The sequence below is a fragment of the Sinocyclocheilus anshuiensis genome, unplaced genomic scaffold (assembly GCF_001515605.1).
Source record: "Sinocyclocheilus anshuiensis isolate Anshui unplaced genomic scaffold, SAMN03320099.WGS_v1.1 scaffold101, whole genome shotgun sequence".
NCBI lineage: Eukaryota > Metazoa > Chordata > Actinopteri > Cypriniformes > Cyprinidae > Sinocyclocheilus > Sinocyclocheilus anshuiensis.
Window position 1 is genome coordinate 2,760,588 of NW_015540892.1, and position 22,075 is coordinate 2,782,662.

A 22,075-nucleotide genomic window follows, 5' to 3' on the forward strand; every position below is an offset into this window, starting at 1 on the left:
AAACACATTAATATGCAAATTAGATACAGTTTATAGATACATTGTATATAATGAGAAAACTTGTTTATGGCCATTTTACACACATTTTGCAGAAATAAAAATGGTATATCAAATCATTCTGTTATAACATAGTTGAGAATCATCTTTATACAAAGTTTGGTAAAAAAAAAATTCACAAATAATGTAGTAACTCCTGTTTAGAAGCTGTTATTTGAAAGATTCTTTTTCTGGTACTTTTTGGCATCTAGTGGCATCAAACAAAGTAAATTGCAGAGAGTTGTGCCTAATAGAACCTGAATTACAGATTTTCAAAAAAATACTTAGTTTTAAAACTCCAAAAGCGCCTATGTTTTTTTTGTGTTTATAGTAATATTTGAAAAGTATATAATGTTATTTATAAAGAATTACACTCATATTTTGTAGTTCAAAGGGTTTTCTTTACAATGAAACCATTTTTTTTCATTTCCTCCATTGTATGTGTGCAGGGTAAACATTTGAATTTGAGTATGTTAAATTTAGGCGAAAATACCAAAAAACGCCCCGAGCTTAAGTTAATAGCCATTCATCTACACCAAGTAATGGGTGAAACAAAATATTTTAAAGTTTTCAAAGTAATTCATTTTCACAATAGTTAATGCAACTAAATGTGCGATATTTAAAGGGGTTACAAAAAGAACGTGCCAGATAACTTGCACCAGCTATGGGCATTAGAGTTCAGCGTTTTCTTCTGTGAATTTTTAAATAATTTTTAAAGTGGATTTTAAACTACATTGGGTCCAATAAGCTATGAATGAATCAACTATTGATGAAGTGCTTCAATAAAAAATATACTTATGCCTCACAAAAACTTTTTGCCAGTAATAATGATTATTTTGAAATCATTACTACTATATAAGATTGCTTTTGCTCACAAACAGACAAAAGAAACATTGGCAGGATCTCAAACCTTGAGTAAAACCCTTTAATTTCTTATTAAAATGAACAGAGCACCCCCAAAAATGTACATTTGATAAAAAGGCAAGGCATTTCAGTATCGGCCATTTCAGAGGCTTGATTTTTAAATATTTACCTTTCTTTTGTTTCTAACAATATCTACAGAAGCTCTTGGCCACTTTACACAGTGATTCATTTGCAAAAATCCATCATCTCTTTTAAAGGTCTATAAAATTGAGACTATATACACAGATCTGTACACAAATCCAAACATAGCGCCCTCTGTCTTCCTGGATGACTGGTCTGCTCGTCGCAGATTACCTGAGATTTCAGCGTGAGAACTGCAATCTCCTTCACATCAGGGTTCGGATGCGCACACACACTCCGACAGACATCCGTCTTCACACATGCATTTTGTTCAGAGTCATGCACACTATCTTGTATTTTGTTTAGGGTGGAGGAGGCGGCGACGGGCCGGTCTCCTCACCCTGTGATGGAATACACCTTAATGCATTCTTCCAAAAGCTCGGGTACGATAACGCAAAAAGACCTGCCTCCATCTCGCTCTGAGCTTAGCCAAGGGAGTTACATCTACGTTTTGTCCATTGCTTAAACGGTCTCCATTACAAACGCACCATTACGCATACATACTCGCACACACACACATACACTCACACTCCAAAGAGTGTTCCAGGAGATTGAGATTATAAAAGAAAAGTGAAACTAGGGGAAGCTTGAGGAGTTTGATAAATTCTCTTGATAAGCTAGTGAAGGACAGTTGGTCCTCCAGGGTAGACGTCACAGAGTCTGCTGGTGTCAGGATTCGCTGAGCTGATGCCGGGGGGCGGGACTGAAGAGAGACGGACAGGATAATGGAATAATCACTGGTGCGATGAGGATGATGTTCTTCCCCTAGAGAACCTACAGGTAAGAAAACGAAAGCTGAAGAATCTGCGCATGAAGGAAGCTTACTCGTTGACCGGTCGAGGTTTTATTTATTATACAGAAATAATTTCTGACCATTACATCAAAGCAAGTACTGGCTTAAAAGCACTGATATGTTGCTGAAAAAAAAAAAAAATAATCAAAGTTTAGGGTTTTTTGTAATTCGGCTTTTTTATTGTTTGGTTGAGGGTATTTTAGTATACCATTTTATTCAGCAAGGATACACTAAATTGATCAAAAGTGACAGTAAGCCTTTTTTTTTTATTTTTTTTACAAAAGAGTGATGTTTCAAAGAAATGCTGTTTTATTATAAATGTTCTATTCATCAAGGAATCCTGAAAATGTATTATGGTTTCCATAAAACTATTAAGTAGCACAATTGTTTCAGCATTGATAACAATAATTAGTGACATTGAAGACTGGAGTAATGGCAGCTGAAAATGTAGCTTTGCCATCAAAGGAATACATTACGTTTAAAAATATTTAATAAAATAGAAGTTATTTTAAATTGTAATATTTTATCATATTTGCGGTGTATTCTTTCAAAAACATTTAAATAATTTAATTAAAAAAGATTTCAAAAATATTTTGAATGGTATACTTTTTGAATGTTTCATATTCACCCTCACTTCAACTTCTATTTATAAATGAAATTTAAGTTAAAATTAGTTGCTTTTCTTCTAGAGTAGGCACACGTCTTTGCGACTTGTAATTATACCAAAATTATTCCAAATGTGAAGTCTAAAACAAAAACAATTTTGGGGAAATGTGAGTCATTTTCTAATGCAACCAGGTTGAGCACAGTTCAAGTGATGACAGTTTTCATTTTAGGGTGAACTATTGCAGTAAAGAGCTACATGAGGCTTGATCAGTACTGCAGTATGCTGTCCTTACCGTTGTAGCCTTTGAATAAGTTGGGTGACCATGACATCTGAGATCCCTGGATATGCCTCCTCAGCAAGAAAAATGGCCTCTCCGAGCTGCTCCAGAACCTCAGGCTTTACCGTCGCTGTTGCAGCATCTCCCGCCCCTTCCTTCAGCTGAGGACGCACAGAATTTGACATGCAGCTGACGCCTTTATCCAAAGCACACTTATCATAGAGACAGCATCCATGGTAGTGACAGCATTAATTAAGAGACCTTACCCTGCAACCTTACTTATACCAACTCAGACCACAGCAACAGTATATATTACTATATTATGCTTTTTGCAAATAAATAAATTATTTTTTTTTTTCCCCCCGGTAACTACCACGGTAACTACCATGTTCAAGGTCCAGAAAAGTACCAAGATGATCGACAAAGTAGTCCGTGTGACATCAGTGGTTCAACTGTAAAGTTATGAAGCTACGTGCAAAGAAAACAAAAATAACGACTTTATTCCACATTTTCACTTGTGGACGCGCGTTCACGACACAGTTCATGACGTGACAGCGCCGCCAGACGCTCGCGTCATGATACTGTCGTGAACGCGCGTTCCTTTGGGTTTTCTTTGCACAAAAAAGTATTCTCGTAGCTTCGTAACTTTACAGTTGAACCACTGATGTCACACGGACTACTCTGTCGATCATCTTGGTACTTTTCTGGGCCTTGAACATGGTAGTTGCCTTGCTGTCTATGGGAGGGTCAGAGAGCCCTCAGATTTCATCAAAAATATCTTAAATTGTGTTCCGAAGATGAGGGTTTCGAACAACACGAGGGTGAGTAATTAATGACAGAATTTTCATTTTTGGGTGAACTAACCACTGAAGCATGGACTTTTTACATTTTCCATAAATTTCACCTGAAAGTCGAATATCCCTTTTTGTGAGTAGTGTATGTACAATATATATATATATATATATATATATACACACATACACAGTGCCCTCCATAAGTATTGGAACACTAAAGACCAAATTGCTCTGTTTGCTGTGGAGTCGAGACATTTGCAAACATGATTAAAAGATGAATATGAGACAAAACTACAGAATGTCACATTTTATTATTAGCTGTTTCAGCACATAAATGTTTTACCAAATAAAAAGGACAGCACTTTTAGAGTTCATCCCACTATTTGATGTGAGCACAAGTATTGGGACAGATGAACTTAAGGCAGATGAAGGTAGGGGCGTGTTTGTTTTGGTGATTTGAAATATCAACATTGGCTACCAGAAATCACTTACCCCACCTTTAAGGCAGATGTAAAAGATTAAAAGCTATTATTTTGTTGCAGATCCCTTGCGTGCAATCAGAGCAGTGAGTCTGCGACCCACAGACATCACCAGACTCTTGGTCTCATCCTTTGAAATGCATTTCCAAGCCTTTAATGCAGCAAATTCCAACTGTTGCTTGTTAGGGGGAGTTTCTGCCTTGAGTCTCCTCTTCAGCTGGTGAAAGTCATGTTCAATCGGATTTAAATCTGGAGATTGACTTGGGCAATACAAGACTTTACATTTTTTTTGTTCTGATAAACTCATTGACTGAACTGGCAGGGTGTTTTGGGTCATTGTCCTGATGCAATGTGAAGCACTTTCTGATGAGTCTGGTGGCATTTTCTTGAATATTGGTAGCCAAGATGGTTTTGTACCCTTCCAAATTCATTCTGCTACTGTCATCATACATGAAGTCATCATTAAAATTGAAAGGGCCTGTTCCAGAGACAGCCATGCATGCCCATGCCATGACACCACCTCCACCATGCTTTACAGATGGGGCTATATGCATAGGATCATTGGCAGTTCCCTTTTTTCTCTCCACACTTTTGCTTTCCCATCACTTAGATAAAGGTTAATCTTTGTCTCATCTGTCCATAAAACTCTGTTCCAAAACTCTACTGGCTTTTGCAAACTCTAATCTTGCCTTTCTATTTTTGGTGCTGGTCAGAAGTTTGCATCTTGCTGGGTAGCCTCTGTAATTCTGTTTCAAAGTCTCCTGTGGACAGTAGATTGTCAGAGCATCATTCCAGCTTTCTGGAGGTTGTTGGTGATTTTACAGACCCGTATTTTAGGATTAATTTTCACATCTTTTATGATATGTCTGTCATTAACAGTTGTTGTTTTTCTCAGCCGATCAGGTCGTTCTTGGTTGCTAATGTCGCCGGTGGTGGTCTCCAAACTCTTGATTTCTCCATGCCCTTTGTTTTTGCTATAGCTCTAATTGACTTCCTCTTTTCTTTTAGCATCCAAATTGCTTGCTTTTCTCTCAAAGTCAGCTCCCTCGTCTTCATCCTAGTTTGTGTGTCGTCATCGAATGCAAAAATCAGAATGCAAAAGCAATGGCTATAACTGATAACGACACATTCCCTGCTTTTAATATCTGAAGAATTAATGCAACAGGATACAGCTGATCACTCAGAAAGACCTGTGAGGCAACTGTTCCAATACTTATGGTCACATCAGATAGTATCTGAACTCTAAATGTGCTGACCTTCTTAGCTGGTAAAACATTTGTGTGTTGAAACACCCAATAATAAAATGTGACATTCTGTAGTTTTGTCTCATATTCATTTTTTAATCATATTTACAGATTTCTTGACTCCACAGCAAACAGAGCAATTTTGCCTTTATTTATATATATATATTTTATTTATTTATTTTATTTTTTTTTCAATCATTGATCATAGGTATAAGAAAATATACTTAAGTAAATACATGGTTTGGAAGATGTTTTCTTTTTTGTTACACTTTATTTTATTGTGTAATTATACATTTAAGAACTGAGTAATATTAATTAACTACATGTACTCACTAAATGGTTAGGATTAGGGTTAGGCTTAGGAGAATGTAATTACACAGAATTTATTGTTATTATAATACTAAGTACATGTAACATGTAACAAGGATACCTTAAAGTAAATTATTACCTTTTTTATTCACCCTCTCATTAATAACACTGTTGTCAAGACTATTAGTTTAGTAATAGTTTAATGACACTGTCAAATTATTCAGTTAATCATATTACTAGATTATTTATAACTATATAAGAAACTTTTGTATAACCAAATTGCTCCCTTTTATAATTGGTAAAATGTCACAAATGGTTTGGAGTACTTTGATTTGTTGATTGTTTTAAATTGTGCTGAATATATACCAGGATATAGAAAAATATCTTTACCATTCAACATACTTCTATTACATAATATGTATCATGATATCGCCTACTCTAAAAACAATCTTCTTGTGGAGTCAAGAGTCTAGACTACAGTGCACTGCACTCTCATGAAGAGCATGACAGGAAATGGAAGGATTTGTCCTTGAACGAAGGAGAGGGTGGAACAAATTAGTGTGCAGTCACTTGTCCCTGGGCTTTTTTCCCAGCATCCCTCTATTTTCCGCTCTCCGCCTCAAATACCTCATTGCTCCATACTGATTAGTAAGAGGCCTGAGGGAGTGACGGCTGCCTTTAAAAGATGCTTTTAAGACATAATAAAGCATTCAAGGGCCACTTTTAATCTTCATGCTGATATCTTTTTTATACCAGTGGCGAAGCTAGAAATCCTATAGTGAGCGGACACTGGTGAAATAAAGAAACGAGACCTTACATAAGGCATAAGAAAACACTTTGGGGTCCCAAAAAGTTGGACCACTACCACCACAGCCAATATGTGGCCTCACTGCTGGTAAGTACAAATACAAATCAGCATTTAAACATGAATGGATTTCTGATTTTGGTATTGACGGTTCAGCTGTGGAGGTGATGGATATGTCTTACCTCAGTTAAGACTGGAGTGATGACAGTGGACAGACTCTGGGACAGAGGCCTCTTATTGGGCTCCTGTGGAAGCAGAAAACATCACACAGTGAGATAAAGAAACCGCTTACACAGCACAACAGTCAGATGTGGCCTTGAGCTCAGTCACCTACCTCCTCTCCTGTTGGACTGGCTCCGTTCTGCAGCTTTTTGGGGTCTTTCTCTCGAATGGTGAAGATCCAGTCATCACTGCCAAAGTCATTCCCACCGGACGCCTGGCCATCCGGTTCCCTGAGTGGAACAAAGACACGAAAGGGGATGCATCAGAAATGTATAAGATTTTAGGAGAGGGCCAAAAACAAGCAGGGGAGAAAAGCTTTAATGATTGTGCAATCTAGATCATGTTAATGACAATTATTTAACTTGTTTGATTAGTTAACTGAGCAGCTTGTGAGTAAACCACTTTCTATCAAATGACTGTATAACGGAAGCTGTTAACTCTTGTTGACTCTAACCCTGGAGTAAAGTAATCCCAGATTAAGTTCTTAGATCTTCCACATTTCACACTCTTCATACTTGTAACTACTAACCTTTACTGGGTAGTAAAGCTTTAAAATTTCAGGGTTAACCTTAATGTTTTCTCTCACACACACACACACACACACACACACACATATATATATATATATATATATATACAGTGGGTACGGAAAGTATTCAGACCCCCTTAAACTGTATATATATATATATATATAAACAAACATTTCTTGGACAAGAACAGCACACAACAATAATTTAAAACCTATTTTAATCCGTTCTACATCTTTGGAAATGTAAATTTGCTATGATCATTCAATTTATCTTGTATTAGCTTTAATAATTAAAAGAAAAAAGTAATAATTTAACATGTTTACTTCATTTAGGCATTTTAACCATTTCTGAAGATGACGAAATTAAACAGCATGTAAATATTTCTGCTAGTTGCATTAACCCAGGGTTGAAAACCAGCTGAAAATAAAAATTCTGTTATTATTTCCTCACTCTCATGTCATTCCAAAACTCTTGACTCTATGTCTGTGTTTTTCATCTATAACAATACAATACAAGATACAATACAATACAATGTGAGGTAAATAAAAGGGTAAATATCCTTTTACGTTCCACAGAAGAAAGAAACACATACTGTTTAGGAACAACATGAGGGTGAGTAAATTATGACAGAATTATTTGTTGGGTGGACTATTTCTTTAACATTTATAAAAAAGCATTTTAGTTGTGTTTTGAGTAGCATACGAGTCAGATTCATCGGAGCTGGACTCCGCTCGGGACTGTTCGGCCTTCCAGCGCTTGTATCTGTCGATGAGCTCTGTCAGATAGGATGTTTTCTTCGCATAGCGCACGATGAGCTTGTGTTTCAGCAACTCTTTGGCTGTCGGTCTCTGAGAGAAAGATACAAAAAAATGAGATGGGTCCTTTGAAATTAAACTTCAGTTTTGTCTTTTGATGCAGGTACAATTATAGTACATGCCTTGACAAGCATGAAAAGATCGTGACCCGAGTAGCAGAAATAGAATAAACTGTTTTGCCAGAAGGATCAGTGAACCAGACAGGAGGAAATGACCTCTGGGAATCCCCTATGAGCATACTCACAAAACTGGGCTCTTTGTTTAGACAGGCCTCGACAAACTCCTTCAGAGGTTTGCAGTAGCTGCCCTCCAGTGTAGGGGGGTTGTTCTTTGGAATGAGGAACAGCACCTTCATGGGGTGAAGATCGGAGTGGGGCGGCTCTCCTTTAGCCAGCTCAATCGCCGTGATGCCCAATGACCAAATGTCAGCCTGGCAGGAAAAGCAAAAAAAATTAATGTGAACAGGCAATGTTTTCATGTCAGGTCATGTGGAAGTGGAACCGGCCATCGCTCATCTAAATGAATCATATGGAAAAACTGACAAGATATTACAATTAACACCAAATCCAGAGCCAGACGTCTGGCGCAATGATGGATTTCTAGCTAGCAAGTCCGTCTTGGCATGTCTACAGTGACCCTCACCTTTGAGTCATAGGCAGACTGTTTGATGACTTCTGGGGCCATCCAGAAGGGTGTGCCCACAAACGTGTTGCGTTTGATCTGCGTGTCTGTGAGCTGACCGGCCACACCGAAATCTGCCAGCTTCACCTCCCCTTGCTCTGACAATAATACATTTGCAGCTGAAAGAAACAAACAAGGAGGTCAAGTGTGCATTTAGTTAGAGTGTACCAACAAACAGTGAGATAGCTTACGGTTTCAAATTGGGGTCTGGGAACCCCTCAGAGGGCCCAAAGGTGTGCTGAACAAAAACATTTCACATAATGCATTTTTAGAGCCTTTATGGTTTTAACATATTATACCAGTAATGTGTAAAATATTAAATAATGTTTATACTACGGGGCCGAATGCTTGAATCTGATTGGCTGACGAACGTTCTAAGGTGTGCAAGGTAGCCTAATTCACACAAGCTCTCTCTCTCGCTCTTTCTCTGTCTCTCTCGCTCTCTTTCTAATAACTGCTTTAGAATCAGATTAGAATGCTATCAATGGCTCAAGCCTCCATTACCAGCTTTAAAGTGACGTTTTGGAACTAGCAAAAGAGGCGTTGGATGAGATGCGGAAGAAATAATCCTACTCACGATAGCGATTTAAGTACAAAAACCGGACGAATCCCTTTAAATATATCATCTGATTGATGTCTTGAGGTGTGGTAACCGTAGTATAAGCGGAATAATTGACTCCGGGCCGTTGAATTATTAGAAAAATAATGCACACCCGAGGTGATTCTAAAGAATAGTCAGAAACCAGAAAATTCTATCTCATCATTGTATTGACAGAACTCGTTTTTAATAGTTTTGTGGGAAAAAACTAAAGGGTTAATATCATATTGTCAGCTTAATAGCAAATATTTTACTGTATGTCCAAATATATCCAAATATTTTTTTACCAGCTTGCTTTAGTACAATGTCAATATAATTTTGGAAATATTTATTTAATTTTGTTGTCTTAATTGTTTATGATAAATATCTGGATGATCATCAAGACATTTTAAAATCTCTGATTTATACATGTACTTCAGCCTTTTAACATACTGAAAAAACCCATAAACCACAAAACCAGTCATAAGGGTAAATTTTTCGATATTGAGATTTATACATCATGAATACATAAGCTTTCCATTGATGTATGGTTTGTTAGGATAGGACAATATTTGGTCGAGATACATCTATTTGAAAATCTGGAATCTGAGGGTGCAAAAAAATCAAAATATTGAGAAAATTGCCTTTAAACTTGTCCAAATTAAGTTCTTAGCAATGCATATTACTAATCAAAAATTAAGTTTGAATATATTTACAGTAGGAAATTTACAAAATATCTTCATGGAACATGATCTTTACTTAATATCCTAATGATTTTTGGCATAAAAGAAAAATCCATCATTTTGACCCATACAATGTATTTTTGGCTATTGCTACAAATATACCCCAGCGACTTAAGACTGGTTTTGTGGTCCAGGGTCACATATTTGGCATGACAATTCGGTGTAATAAACATTTTAATTTGAAAGAACTGCAGTAAATGTCTCTGTTCAGACCAACCAAACATTTGCATGCCATCATTGAGGCAGATTTTCTTTTTTTGGACAAAAAAAAAAAAAAAGTGTGTGTTCCATTCTTTTCCATCACACTGTGAAGAAAACTGGCCAACCAATATTATCTGCATTTTAGTCAAATGTCAGAGCAGCTGCTGTTACCTAAAATCATGACTTGGTAGTGCTCACGAACAGAGTATTTTGTTAAACGGCAGTGAATAGCAGAGAAAAAAATCCAGAACTGGGTTTCCTGACTCCGTACTCTTCTATTTAGTGTTATTTGATAAACATTATTGGGGGGAAAAATCTAAACACTATTTCAAAAACATTTAAATATGTTTTCTTTCTTCACAGTGACAAGTAGGTGTCGGAAGCAGAAAGTTGCTCAGCATTTTGTATAATGGAGTAACCGTGGCAACTGCTGACGTTTTTTAATGCAATGGACTGAAAAGTCAAATCACATATGAAAATCTGAATTTTCATCTTGCGTTGGTGTGAATCAGCCTTAAGGGCTGCAATAATATGCAAAAAACCGAAGCAATAACAACAGACTATTTCCATGAATGAAGCTGTACAACTGATAATGTATACTTGCTAATAACTGCTAATAATTATTTATATATGTTGTACAACCAAACAAAACCTCCTCAAAGCGTTCAATGTAGAAGCTTGGTACTTTGTAAATGAAACTTTGCATCTTGGTGGACTGATAAATAAAAGTGCATCCTGACTCCAGAAAGTTGCAAAGGAGAACTTGAAATTTTCTTTCATTTCTGTGTGTGCAATATCGTTTAAGGTCAAGATGACCTTGATTCTACCATCCATACCTTTGATGTCTCTGTGGATCTTCTTCTCAGAGTGTAGATACTCCAGGCCTTTCAAGATCTCTCTCAGGGTGGTGGCGATCTGCGTTTCGTCTAAAGCACCAGGCTCCAGCTGAAAGTGAACAATGATTAACCACAAGCCCTGGCTGATCATGACAACAAAAAAATGCATATAATTTTGTATAAAACAAAAAATAGTGATATTAGGTAGATATAACGTGTATGTTTTACGCTTGTGAAACCACATCTTCAAGAGGAAAATTCTACACAAGCCATTATAAACATCACAAAAGCTACATAAAATGTATATGTTATGCATGTATTATGATTTTTAAGGTTTATCAAGAATAAAAGTTCTGCATCGTACCAAATCCAAGGCAGATCCACCACCTAAATACTCCATGATGATCCATAACTTTGTGTCCTACAGGAAGAGAAAGATGAAGAGGAATTGGATGTTGAAAGGCGAGAAAAACCCATCAACTCACAAATAAGCAACAACAGCTTTTCCAGAGGAGTCGGGGCTTTTGCTAGTGAGAGGGTAAATGTGTAATCCTAATCTCTCCTTTAATTTGGGATTAGCTACACAGAGAGAGGGAAGAGTGAAAATTGGGTTACATACCTCCCACCTCACATGATGAGCTTAGAGTGAGAGAACGTGAGTCTGTGTGTGTGTGTGTGTGTGTGTGTGTGTAGAAACTGAAAATGAAGAAGCACGCCGAGAGCCTCTTAAAAGTGAACGATTAATTTATTGCACCTAATGGTTCACCACAGCGCAGCTACAAAGTTCTGTGTGCTCTTTCATCTTTCTGTGTTGAGCGCTTTGTGTCTCTCTCTCACTTTTGCACCTGAAATAATGAATTTATGCTCTTCTGCACACTGCAGTACTGGCAAGCCACGCTGAAACTAAGATGCACACTTTTTTTTTTTTTGGTATATGCTCATACCGACCCCTAATCCTAATTACTAAACTTCGGTGCATATCTCACACTAAGGGTGGGTGATCTTCCTAAAATATCATATATCAATCTTATAACACAAAATCACAATCTGAATTGTAATCTTCCCAATTTTGAGATGTACTCCCTCTTGAAAAAAACAGCATATGCTGGTTATTTCAACAGGGCTATCGAGAATATCTAACAAGCCTGAAGACTGTCTATTTGCACAATTTGAAACACAGATATTGCATTAAACAATCAGTTGTCAAAATGGTAATTAAAACCAGAGTTAAACTGTAAAACACTTCATAGTCTTCACCAATGAATTAAATATACACCTGTTCTTTCTTATTAAAGCTACTAATATTATTCAGTCAAAAGCAGTAAGTGACTTTTTTTATTGTTTGATTAACATTAATAACAGACAGCAGCAGGTTTGCATTAGGCTATGTGAGGATGCGATGATGTAATAAACTGACACGCATCCGATTTCTTTCCCAACTGTTTGTTCACTTAGGACATAACTGACTGACTTTATGGAAATACTTGCCAAGATTACATTTTTTACATAATGAACAAGCAGTTATAAAATGCTGCAAATTTTAGTCGTCAAAATCCAGTAACATTAATTGGAATTTATGTGATCGGGAATTTCCCACATGGGTGAAATATTTCCCCCCAAGCAGATTTCGCAACAAGTTCAAGTTGGTCGCGCAAATTCGCCGCATTGACCAACAGAAAGCCGCTTGATTTGAAAGTGCCTCCTGTGTGAGCTGTCTTTCAAACATTGCAACAATCCTGACAATAAACAATTAACCTATTTTTCCCCATGAAACTTTGGCAAATTTTATAAGGTGTGGTCTTTGGGGGAGGTGAACTGAAGGAAAAAAATCTGTCATAAGAATTATCGTATTTCCCCTGCAGTGTAAATAATGCTACAGAAACTACAGATCTTTTAACATGGGACAGTAAAAATGCACCTAGAAACCACACAAAACATCTAAACAACCATCCAGGATATCTTGGCACGTTCCTAAGCCATTCGGAACAACTTAGCAATGGATTAGCAAACACTGCCATAGTTAATTAACAGTGAGTTTTGCACAGGCAGGAAAATGTACCTAGTTTAAAATCTAATGGAAAAAAAAAAACAGTAACATGCTCTCTACAATTCTGAACCAGTTATTTCACTACCTGTTCACCGTTACAGATCTTCAAAGTAATAACTGATGCTACGGGCTGTGTTTCTCTCCCAAAAATACATGTCGTATATTTCCCCAGGCAGAAATTACAGCTGCCGTCTGTGTTTCTCTCTTTCTGGATAGCAGCTTTAAACGAACAACAAATAGAAATGTGACTTCACTATGGTTCCTTTTAACTTGAGCATTAATTTTCTGCTTCCATTTGTGACACCGGGGCTAATTCAGCTTAAGTTTAATGTTGAGAATCCCAACTCCATATGGGGCATCAAAGATTATGAACATTTGGCGCATGCTGTGGTCGAGGAAGAGAGAGCGCGAGACAGAAAGGCTGAAATGGTTTCAAGGCTGATTTAAAGAACACCCACACACGCTAGTTTTACACTTCTTCACAGTGGGAAGTGGACTGATCATGCCGCCTGACGGCCTGCCAAATAGTAATAAGGTCATCGGTGTGAGCTCAAGTCATATTAATCTGTCTGAATTCTACATCAACCGAAAAATAAAGACAAATGTGGTGTGATGTTTTTACTCTCTAACAGCTTTCCTTTACAAATCCTGCCAAAAGGTGCCATTACACACAGTAATGTAGGCCTATGTAATACAGGAAGCACATTTCCCTAATTTAGCTAACTAGCATGGAACAAAAACATGGTCAACTTCTCATAAATATGAACATGAAGCACAAAAACATTGCACATCAATCTCCAAATATAGCTGCCATTTGTTAAACTAGGAGTAGTAGTAATATGGGACCAAAAATGTGCTTTTAATTACATGTTGTCATGAACAACACGTCACTACAGACATCGATGTAAATTTCATGAACTCTAAAATTTAAAGTGTTCATGCCATACCGAATACAAAATGATAACTTTTGTGAGTTGAGGAATTCATTAAAAAACAGGTCCTTAACACTCAATTGCTCATGAATCGGACTACACTGGTTGTGCTGTATGTTTGTTTTATGAGGTCAGCTCAATAAAGAAGCAATTTCTTGTCATTATTCTGAGGCTTGTTGATATTTTATATAATCATTTTCAATTTAGACTTTAAAATGAGTAAAGCATTTATTTTGTGGTGGCACCATAGATTCAGCTCTATGGTCAATTTAACAGGGTTCATGTGTGAAAGGATAAATGGTCAGCTTACATAAACTATACAATTCAAATATTTTGAAATCTCTATGCAACATTAATATATTTATTCACTAATGTTCAAAAACTAAATTGTTCAAAGATTTCAGTAAAAATAATTTCACAAAGGATTTTGTTTTAAATAAATAAATGCTGTATTCTTCAAACTTTGTTGAAAATGGAGGATACTTGAGTGAACAATGACATCTGGGCAGAACTTTGGCACAAGTTAATAAACTGACTTTCTGTAGCACTTCAAATGGTTTTGATTAGCAGTTCTCACAGATCTTAGTATCAAATTGTTCCCATTACTTCAAACCTAGTTTCAGTCTTATCTAATCATTTACTGTCCAGTCTCGAAGTTACCACGTTTTCTTATTTGCAAACTTCAGATGAAGCTTTTTCTTTTTCTTTCTACTTACAAGGCCCACAATCCAGCCTGCTCTGCTGTCGTTTGGCATATACTATTGAACAAAGCTGCCAGTTGAGGACCTGAGGGGTGTCTGTTCCTCAAACTCTGGTGTCCTCTTTCTGGCATGCATCTGGGCCGTCCCTTTCTCTCGGTTTCTCTCTGTCCTGTTTAAATCCAGTATGCTGTCTTGATTCAAGAGAGTATTGTACACTCACAGATGGAACAGCCTTCATCTCTCTAAAGAACAATAGACTGATGAGCTTCTAGAGAAGCGGTTTCTTTGAAGCCAAAATTGGACTATAGAAATGTCAGTGTACTGGCATCACTTCAGCAACAGAAAAAAGACATTGTGTTGCCAATTCCATACTTCATTAAGTAGCACAACTGTTTTCAACTGTGGTAAGATAAACAAGCTTTCTTTAGTACCAAATTAGAAGAAGAAAAAATGACTACTTGAGGATGGAGGGTACAGTAATTTCTTATAAGCTGGAGTAATGAGGCTTTTAAATCAGAGGTTAAAGCTGAACAGTTCACCCAAAAATGAAAATACAGTCATCAATTACTCACCTTCCTGTCATTCCAAACCCATATAAAACCCACATTATATATGGTAAACAGCAGCTCAACCGTACTTGCTTAATGCACAAAAACAAACCTCAATGGTTCTTGCGGAGACTCCAATGTGCTTGCGTGACATGCAAGAACAAACCTCATGTCAGGCAAGCACTTTTGAGATTCTGTTTATCATATTTGATGTACTCTATGCATGTCCATTGATCAATGTTTATATGTGATTAAAAGCCTAAATTAAATCTGCTCATCATAAAAAACTATTGTGTCTCTTCATAAGACTTCATAAACTGCTCGATTCAGGTTGATTTCTTTTACAATATTCTTATGAACCTTTTGATGCATCTAATTTTTGGACAATGGAGGGACCAAAATCTCTCAGGTTTTATTAAAAATATCTTAAAGGGGTCATCGGATGCCCATTTTCCACAAGTTGATATGACTCTTTAGGGTCTTAATGAAAAGTCTATAACATACTTTGGTTATAATTTCTCAATGGTAGTGTAAAACAATACCCTTTTTACCCTGTCAAAATCAGCTCTTTTCAGAGCAAGCCATTTTCTTGCATGCCGCTTTAAATGCAAATGAGCTCTGCTGACCCCGCCCCTCTCTTCCGAGCCGCTCTCAGAGACGGTAAACTTTAGCCGCATTCATCGTGAAACTTGCTAACTAGCACGTTATTAGGAAAGGCCATTTGCAAAGATTCATAAAAAAAACCTTATACTCAATTCTTCTGGAGGTGAAGCTGGATCACGAATGATTCGCGCGAACATAGACGCTGTTAGGTAGATCGGGGGGTGCATTCCCTTCAAATACAAACGTAATCCACTGCATCTTCAGTGACTCAGATGTCGGGAGTTAATGACGACTGCTATGCTCCTTATTACATCCAACAACAAAACACTTAAATCGAATGACTTAGGAGTCATTCTTGTCTACATCTGCTCCGGCGTCGAAACAATGGTGGACTGATGACAACTCACTCAGGGCGGGTCTAAGGTAAGACGGCCGTGTCAATCAACTATCGTGGGAGGGGCCTTGGTCTGTGTGACATCACACAGACAAGAAGCTGAGAACGGCTTGATTTGAGAAAAGGGTAATGATTTTAGTAGATTAAAAAAAAAAAACTGGGTGGATTTTTGTCATTATAGGGTGGTTTTGTACACACACTGCCGACACACGTTTATGTTCAAACAACATGTAAAAGTGCATTTTGCATCTGATGACCCCTTTAATGTTTTAAAAGTTGAACGAAGGTTGTGGAAAGACCTGAGGATGCGTAAAAGATGTAAGAATTTATTTTTGAGTGAACTAAGCCTTTAATCCTACTTTGGTGAACAGAAGTATCAATTTCTTACAAAGGCATAAAAATACTGGAACGGTAGTGTAGCTAAAAAGATTTGAGACCTGAATGAAGCCCTATGGGTTCCAGCCTGTTCAAGCGGAATTCAGTTAACACAGGAGATATCACTTTTCCTTGAGCCCTCTGTGTCATCATGACCTACATCCTTCAGATCACACGGCATGACCTCAAAGTGCCTTTTTGTATATGCTGGCCACTCACCTTTAGGTAGGAACCGTAGTATTTGGTGACAAAGGGACTGTCGCACTGGCTTAACACTGTGATTTACTGCTGAATGTCTTCAATAAAACTGGGTGGATTTTTGTCATTATAGGGTGGTTTTGTACACACACTGCCGACACACGTTTATGTTCAAACAACATGTAAAAGTGCATTTTGCATCTGATGACCCCTTTAATGTTTTAAAAGTTGAACGAAGGTTGTGGAAAGACCTGAGGATGCGTAAAAGATGTAAGAATTTATTTTTGAGTGAACTAAGCCTTTAATCCTACTTTGGTGAACAGAAGTATCAATTTCTTACAAAGGCATAAAAATACTGGAACAGTAGTGTAGCTAAAAAGATCTGAGACCTGAATGAAGCCCTATGGGTTCCAGCCTGTTCAAGTGGAATTCAGTTAACACAGGAGATATCACTTTTCCTTGAGCCCTCTGTGTGCGATTGTCGATGCCCTTAAACACCTCTCCAAACGAACCCTTACCGATTCTCTCCAGCTTAGTGAACAACTCCTCAGGATCTGCTTTTAAATTCTGGAAAGAAGAACAAAGACATTGCAGTCTAGGTCTTCAATTAGTTTTATGCAGATTAAACAATTTACTAATTCATGCAGTACGGATAAATCACATGATGTTACAGAAAAGAGCCTTGGGCCTAGTTAGTTATGGTTAAACATACTGCAATGGTACTTCTGACCAATCTTAAAATAGGCTTTTATAATCCAGTGTTTGGTTTGACTAGAAGTTCTTTGAAACGCTACTGAAGCAGGACCTGAGTATGTTTGAGAACTGAAGCACATCTGGTTGGGACCAAAGTTCCCAGAGGTCTCAGCCATGACCCTGAACATCTCAGACCCCTGAGGCCTTCTTAAAGGAAACACAGAGAGAGCTACAAACAGCGTTGACATTATTAGCATGAGGCAGTTCGTTGCAGAGTCCACAGTGGTTAAACTGAGCAGCACTTGAATAAATAACAGCAGAACTAACTAAACCTCAAACTGCTCTGGGTTTAACACTTGCATGCTAACTTACGCCTCGAAAAACCATCCCAAACATCACTACCACTTCTCCAAGATCATTCAAACAAAGCAAAACAAACCATGCTAGACTAACCGTCAGTGTGACCAGAATTTAAGACAATCCTGAACTGCTGCTGCGCATATCCTCCGAGCACGCAAAAACTCACGACCTTAAAATCCTCCAAATCTCTTTTGCTAGCATAAACTCTAAACCTACCAAACGCAGAGTCATATTGATTCCGAACACAACAGCAGAACAGCTTGCCCAGTGCAGTATTAGAGGCGCTGCGGGAGGTACACACAGGCAGGATTTCATGGGGACCTCATAAAAGTGTGAAATCCAGTTAAATGGATGACGACAGAGCCGATCGTCCACAGCATTAGTGCGCCAAAGATACAAGATGAAAGAGAGCAGATTTTGCCCACAGCCTATAGTACATTATTCTAATTCCTCATACCTTAGGGTGCCATAAATAAATGGAAATCTGTTTAGGGATATCTTGACCATGCTTTGATATAAGGCTGAAAGGGCTGATTACCTCTAGCAAAGGTTTAAAATGATTGAAGATGTATTTTCCATTTCATTTTATACAAATAGCATTGGATTCATTTATTCAAGTGCTTCTGAACCGGTTTCATTACAGGATCCCGATTTTACCTTTTGACTCAATACTGTTTAACATAAACGTGTCCTTAAAATCAAACACTTAATAGTATTAAAATCTGAATCATTTTCATTAATGTGCAAAATTATCAACAACTCATAAGCTGGATAGAAAAATGTATAATTTAGTTTCTATGCTTAACCCATATTCAATGCACAGTATTGTTAAAAAATTTGGGGTCAGTAAGAAATCTTTTTTTTTGTGGAAAGCCATTAATATTTTTATTTAGCAAGGCCATATAAAATTGATCAAAAGTGACAGTAAAGATATTCATAATGTATCAAAAGCTTCTGCTAGCAAATAAATGCTGTGCTTTTGAACTTTCTATTTAAAGAATTCTTCAAAAAATATATATCAGTTTCCACAAAAATATTTTCAACATTATTAGTGTTTTCAACATTAATAATAAGTTATCTTAATTGTAATAATTTTTAACAATATTACATTTCATACTGTATTTTGATCAATTCAGCCTCGAGTAATTTTTGCATATTTTCGTTCATTATTTTCATGGATGAGACAACCTGTCCTTGTTTGCATCTGTCTAATTTGACTAGATTTTACCAAGGGAATTTAATGACACACATTTTGATTGGGCATACACATTTTTTTTTTTTTTTTGCTGCTATGCTGGGTAGTTGCATTTTTTCCTACACATTTCTCAGCATTTGAACCTCCCAGAACAAACTCAGCTGAGGACCACTGCTTTAAACAACACAAATCAACCAACTCCAGTCCAGCACATCAAGCAATATATCTAAAAAGATGACAAAAGTCTTCATGAAAGAGGGAAAAAGAGGCCAGTGAACAGTAGTCACCATGATAAATGACGCGTGCTGACAAATATCTTGGAGACCGATTGCCAATCTGCGCTCTGTCAACTAGTGATGCCATCCTATGAACACACACACAAATCGCTTTTCTCATACACAGATGATTTTCGCACGTCTTTCCTCAAAGCGCACACACCCACAGAGAAGCCCTTTAATGCATCACTCAGAGATTCATTAGCTGTCATCTACTCGTCCCATCACGGAGATGATGAAGGCTTTGCTCCCTGATTCAGCCCTAATGCTGATTGCTCACCTACACTCCCAGCTGATCTCTGTAATCCTGATCCCGATGCACACTGACAGGTGTAACAGCCAACAAATTCTTTTAGAAGGACACGTCATCCCTTGGCTCCCATCTGTGGTTGTGTTTTAGGGAGCTGGATACTCTGAGGCCGGCCATATGAGGGGTGTTACAGCCAGGTGAGAGAGCATGCTGGCTTCTGAAAAGTTCCTAATGGATGACCACCACAATTCCTCTGTGACCCATAAGGAAATACTAGATATTCCATCTCTGCGCTCTCAGAACTGGTGACTTGTGGCCCTCCCTGGAAGTCTGTGACCTCCTACATAATTCCGGTTTTCCTCATCTCACATGGACCCTCTTTGGTTTTTAGGGCCTCCTTAAAAAATGGAGGTTCTTAGCCAACAATGGCTTCCTGCATTTTCAACCTAAAGGAACGACAAGCCATTTCAACTACTCGGCATGGCAGATTGCTCTCCTGTCCTGAGGGCAAACCAGTCATATGGCCCAGCATGAATAGAGACCCAACCAAGTGACCCAGTTATGACGGCTACTCTCTGGAGACATCTCTCCATCCCTCATCGCCCTCTTTCCTTTTGTCTCTACCCTTCCACTTCACATTTTCCTTTCTTTCTTGGGTCTTTGTGTTTTGAAGAACAGAATGGTTCTTCACTGGTACTGTCCCACTTCATACATGATCATGGTTCATAAAGGATGTCCCAAAAAGGTTACAGTGGTGCTAATGCTCTCTAGAGGGCAAGAACATGAACATTTTAACAGAATTACCCTGAAAAGGGTTCTACATTGGTACTGTCCTACTTCATACATGATCTTGGTTTCATAAAGGATGCCCCAGAAAGGTGGTGCTAATGCTCTTTAGAGAGCGAGAACATACTGTTAATATTTAATGGAAATGCTTTCTAAATTGCTGTCCTCCAAGCTTCGCAGATGATGAAGGACTCAAAGCCTCTTCTGTTAAGCATCATATTCGCTGTGTTTCTCAATAAACATCTGAAATACGGTAAACCACACCTAATCAAACCACCTCCAGTCCACTACTAAATGGGTTTTTAAACTAGCAACCAAACAGGCACATACAATGGGAGTATAAGGCCGTACATTAAAAAGTTTAGAGAAAAAAATAAAAAATACAGAAAAAATATATATAAAAATGCAACAATATTTCAGAAATATTTTCCAAATAATGTTCATAAACTAACTTATAATTAAATCATTCACAGTATAAATTGGTTACTTATGTGAGAAAATATATAGCAGCCTTTTACATTATTAGAATGGCACATATCATATTTGGGGTTCCAGTGGCATCTACAAGACTGAAAACCCCTGAACAACTACATGAGTGTTCACCCTATCACTTCACCCTGCATGTACAGTGCAATAATACACATACTGCATAACACAAGTTTATGTTTAACGTTACCACTATTTAACAAATTAGACAAAGAGGGAGTCAAACAGATTTATGGTCTTCTGCAACTTATCAGAGAATAGTAACTCTTAAGCTTATGAAAGTGAGGGATATTACAACATACATATACACTTTAAAAACCTTAATATGTTCCACAGTAGACTTTAAATAAAAGATGGTGTGTGTATCTTTACCTGCATCCCAGGCAGACTGCCCTGCACTGGAGAATGAGCCATGGCGTCACTTTAACCACTAAAACTGGCCAGCAAGTCAGCAAAAAACACGGTTTCCGGACAAAATACAGCTAATGCACCCCTGGATCCCGTTTGCCCGAGTTTAATGCGGTCTTAGATATTTTACAGCTGGATAATGGAGCAAAGAGCATCCACGGAAGGACAGAAAGTGCATCTGAAAGATGACTGGCGTGAAAACCTCTCCTCCACTTCCGCAGCTTTAATGAGAACCGCTGCTCTTCCTCGCGGAAATCACCACAAACACCAATCAAAACAGCGTCGATCGGACTGATCGCGGAGTTTCAGTCGATGTAGCGTGCGATCAGGTGTTGAAACGCTCTTTTGATGACTCCTGGAGTGGGTTTTGGAGGGTCATGCAGGCCAGATCGCTTGTCAAGAGTTGATGGTCCTCTTTGCGCAAACGGATTTCCAAAACATAGCGCAAAAACATGCGCGCATTTGCGTAAAAATGCCCCGGTTTCGGCTCCTAAAACAGATGCACGGAACATGAACTATATCGCGGATTGATCGAGGCAGTGGGTGGTGAAAATCCCGACTTGTTTGAACTGAAGAAATGATGTTGACATCCTCACTTCACTTCCCAGCTGGCCGCCATCTTGTCCGTGCTGTCATCGGGACATCAGGGCGGATCCGGACGCGTCAGATCCCGCCCCGACAGGAGAGGGGAGGGGTTTGTAACTCTAATCATATGGCACAGACTCAGAGTGCGTGCAATCAGCAATGTGTTTAAATTCTTCTTCTTCTTCTTCTTCTTCTTCTTCTTCTTCTTCTTCTCTATGTGACCCTGGACCACAAAACCAGTCACAA

The 22,075-nt window shown here is 38.0% G+C and overlaps 1 pseudogene; it reads right to left on the reverse strand.

The window, feature by feature from the left end:
* Positions 1-940: 940 nt before the first annotated feature.
* On the reverse strand, positions 941-21,920 carry LOC107688871 (serine/threonine-protein kinase 24-like; annotated as a pseudogene).
* Positions 21,921-22,075: the final 155 nt, after the last annotated feature.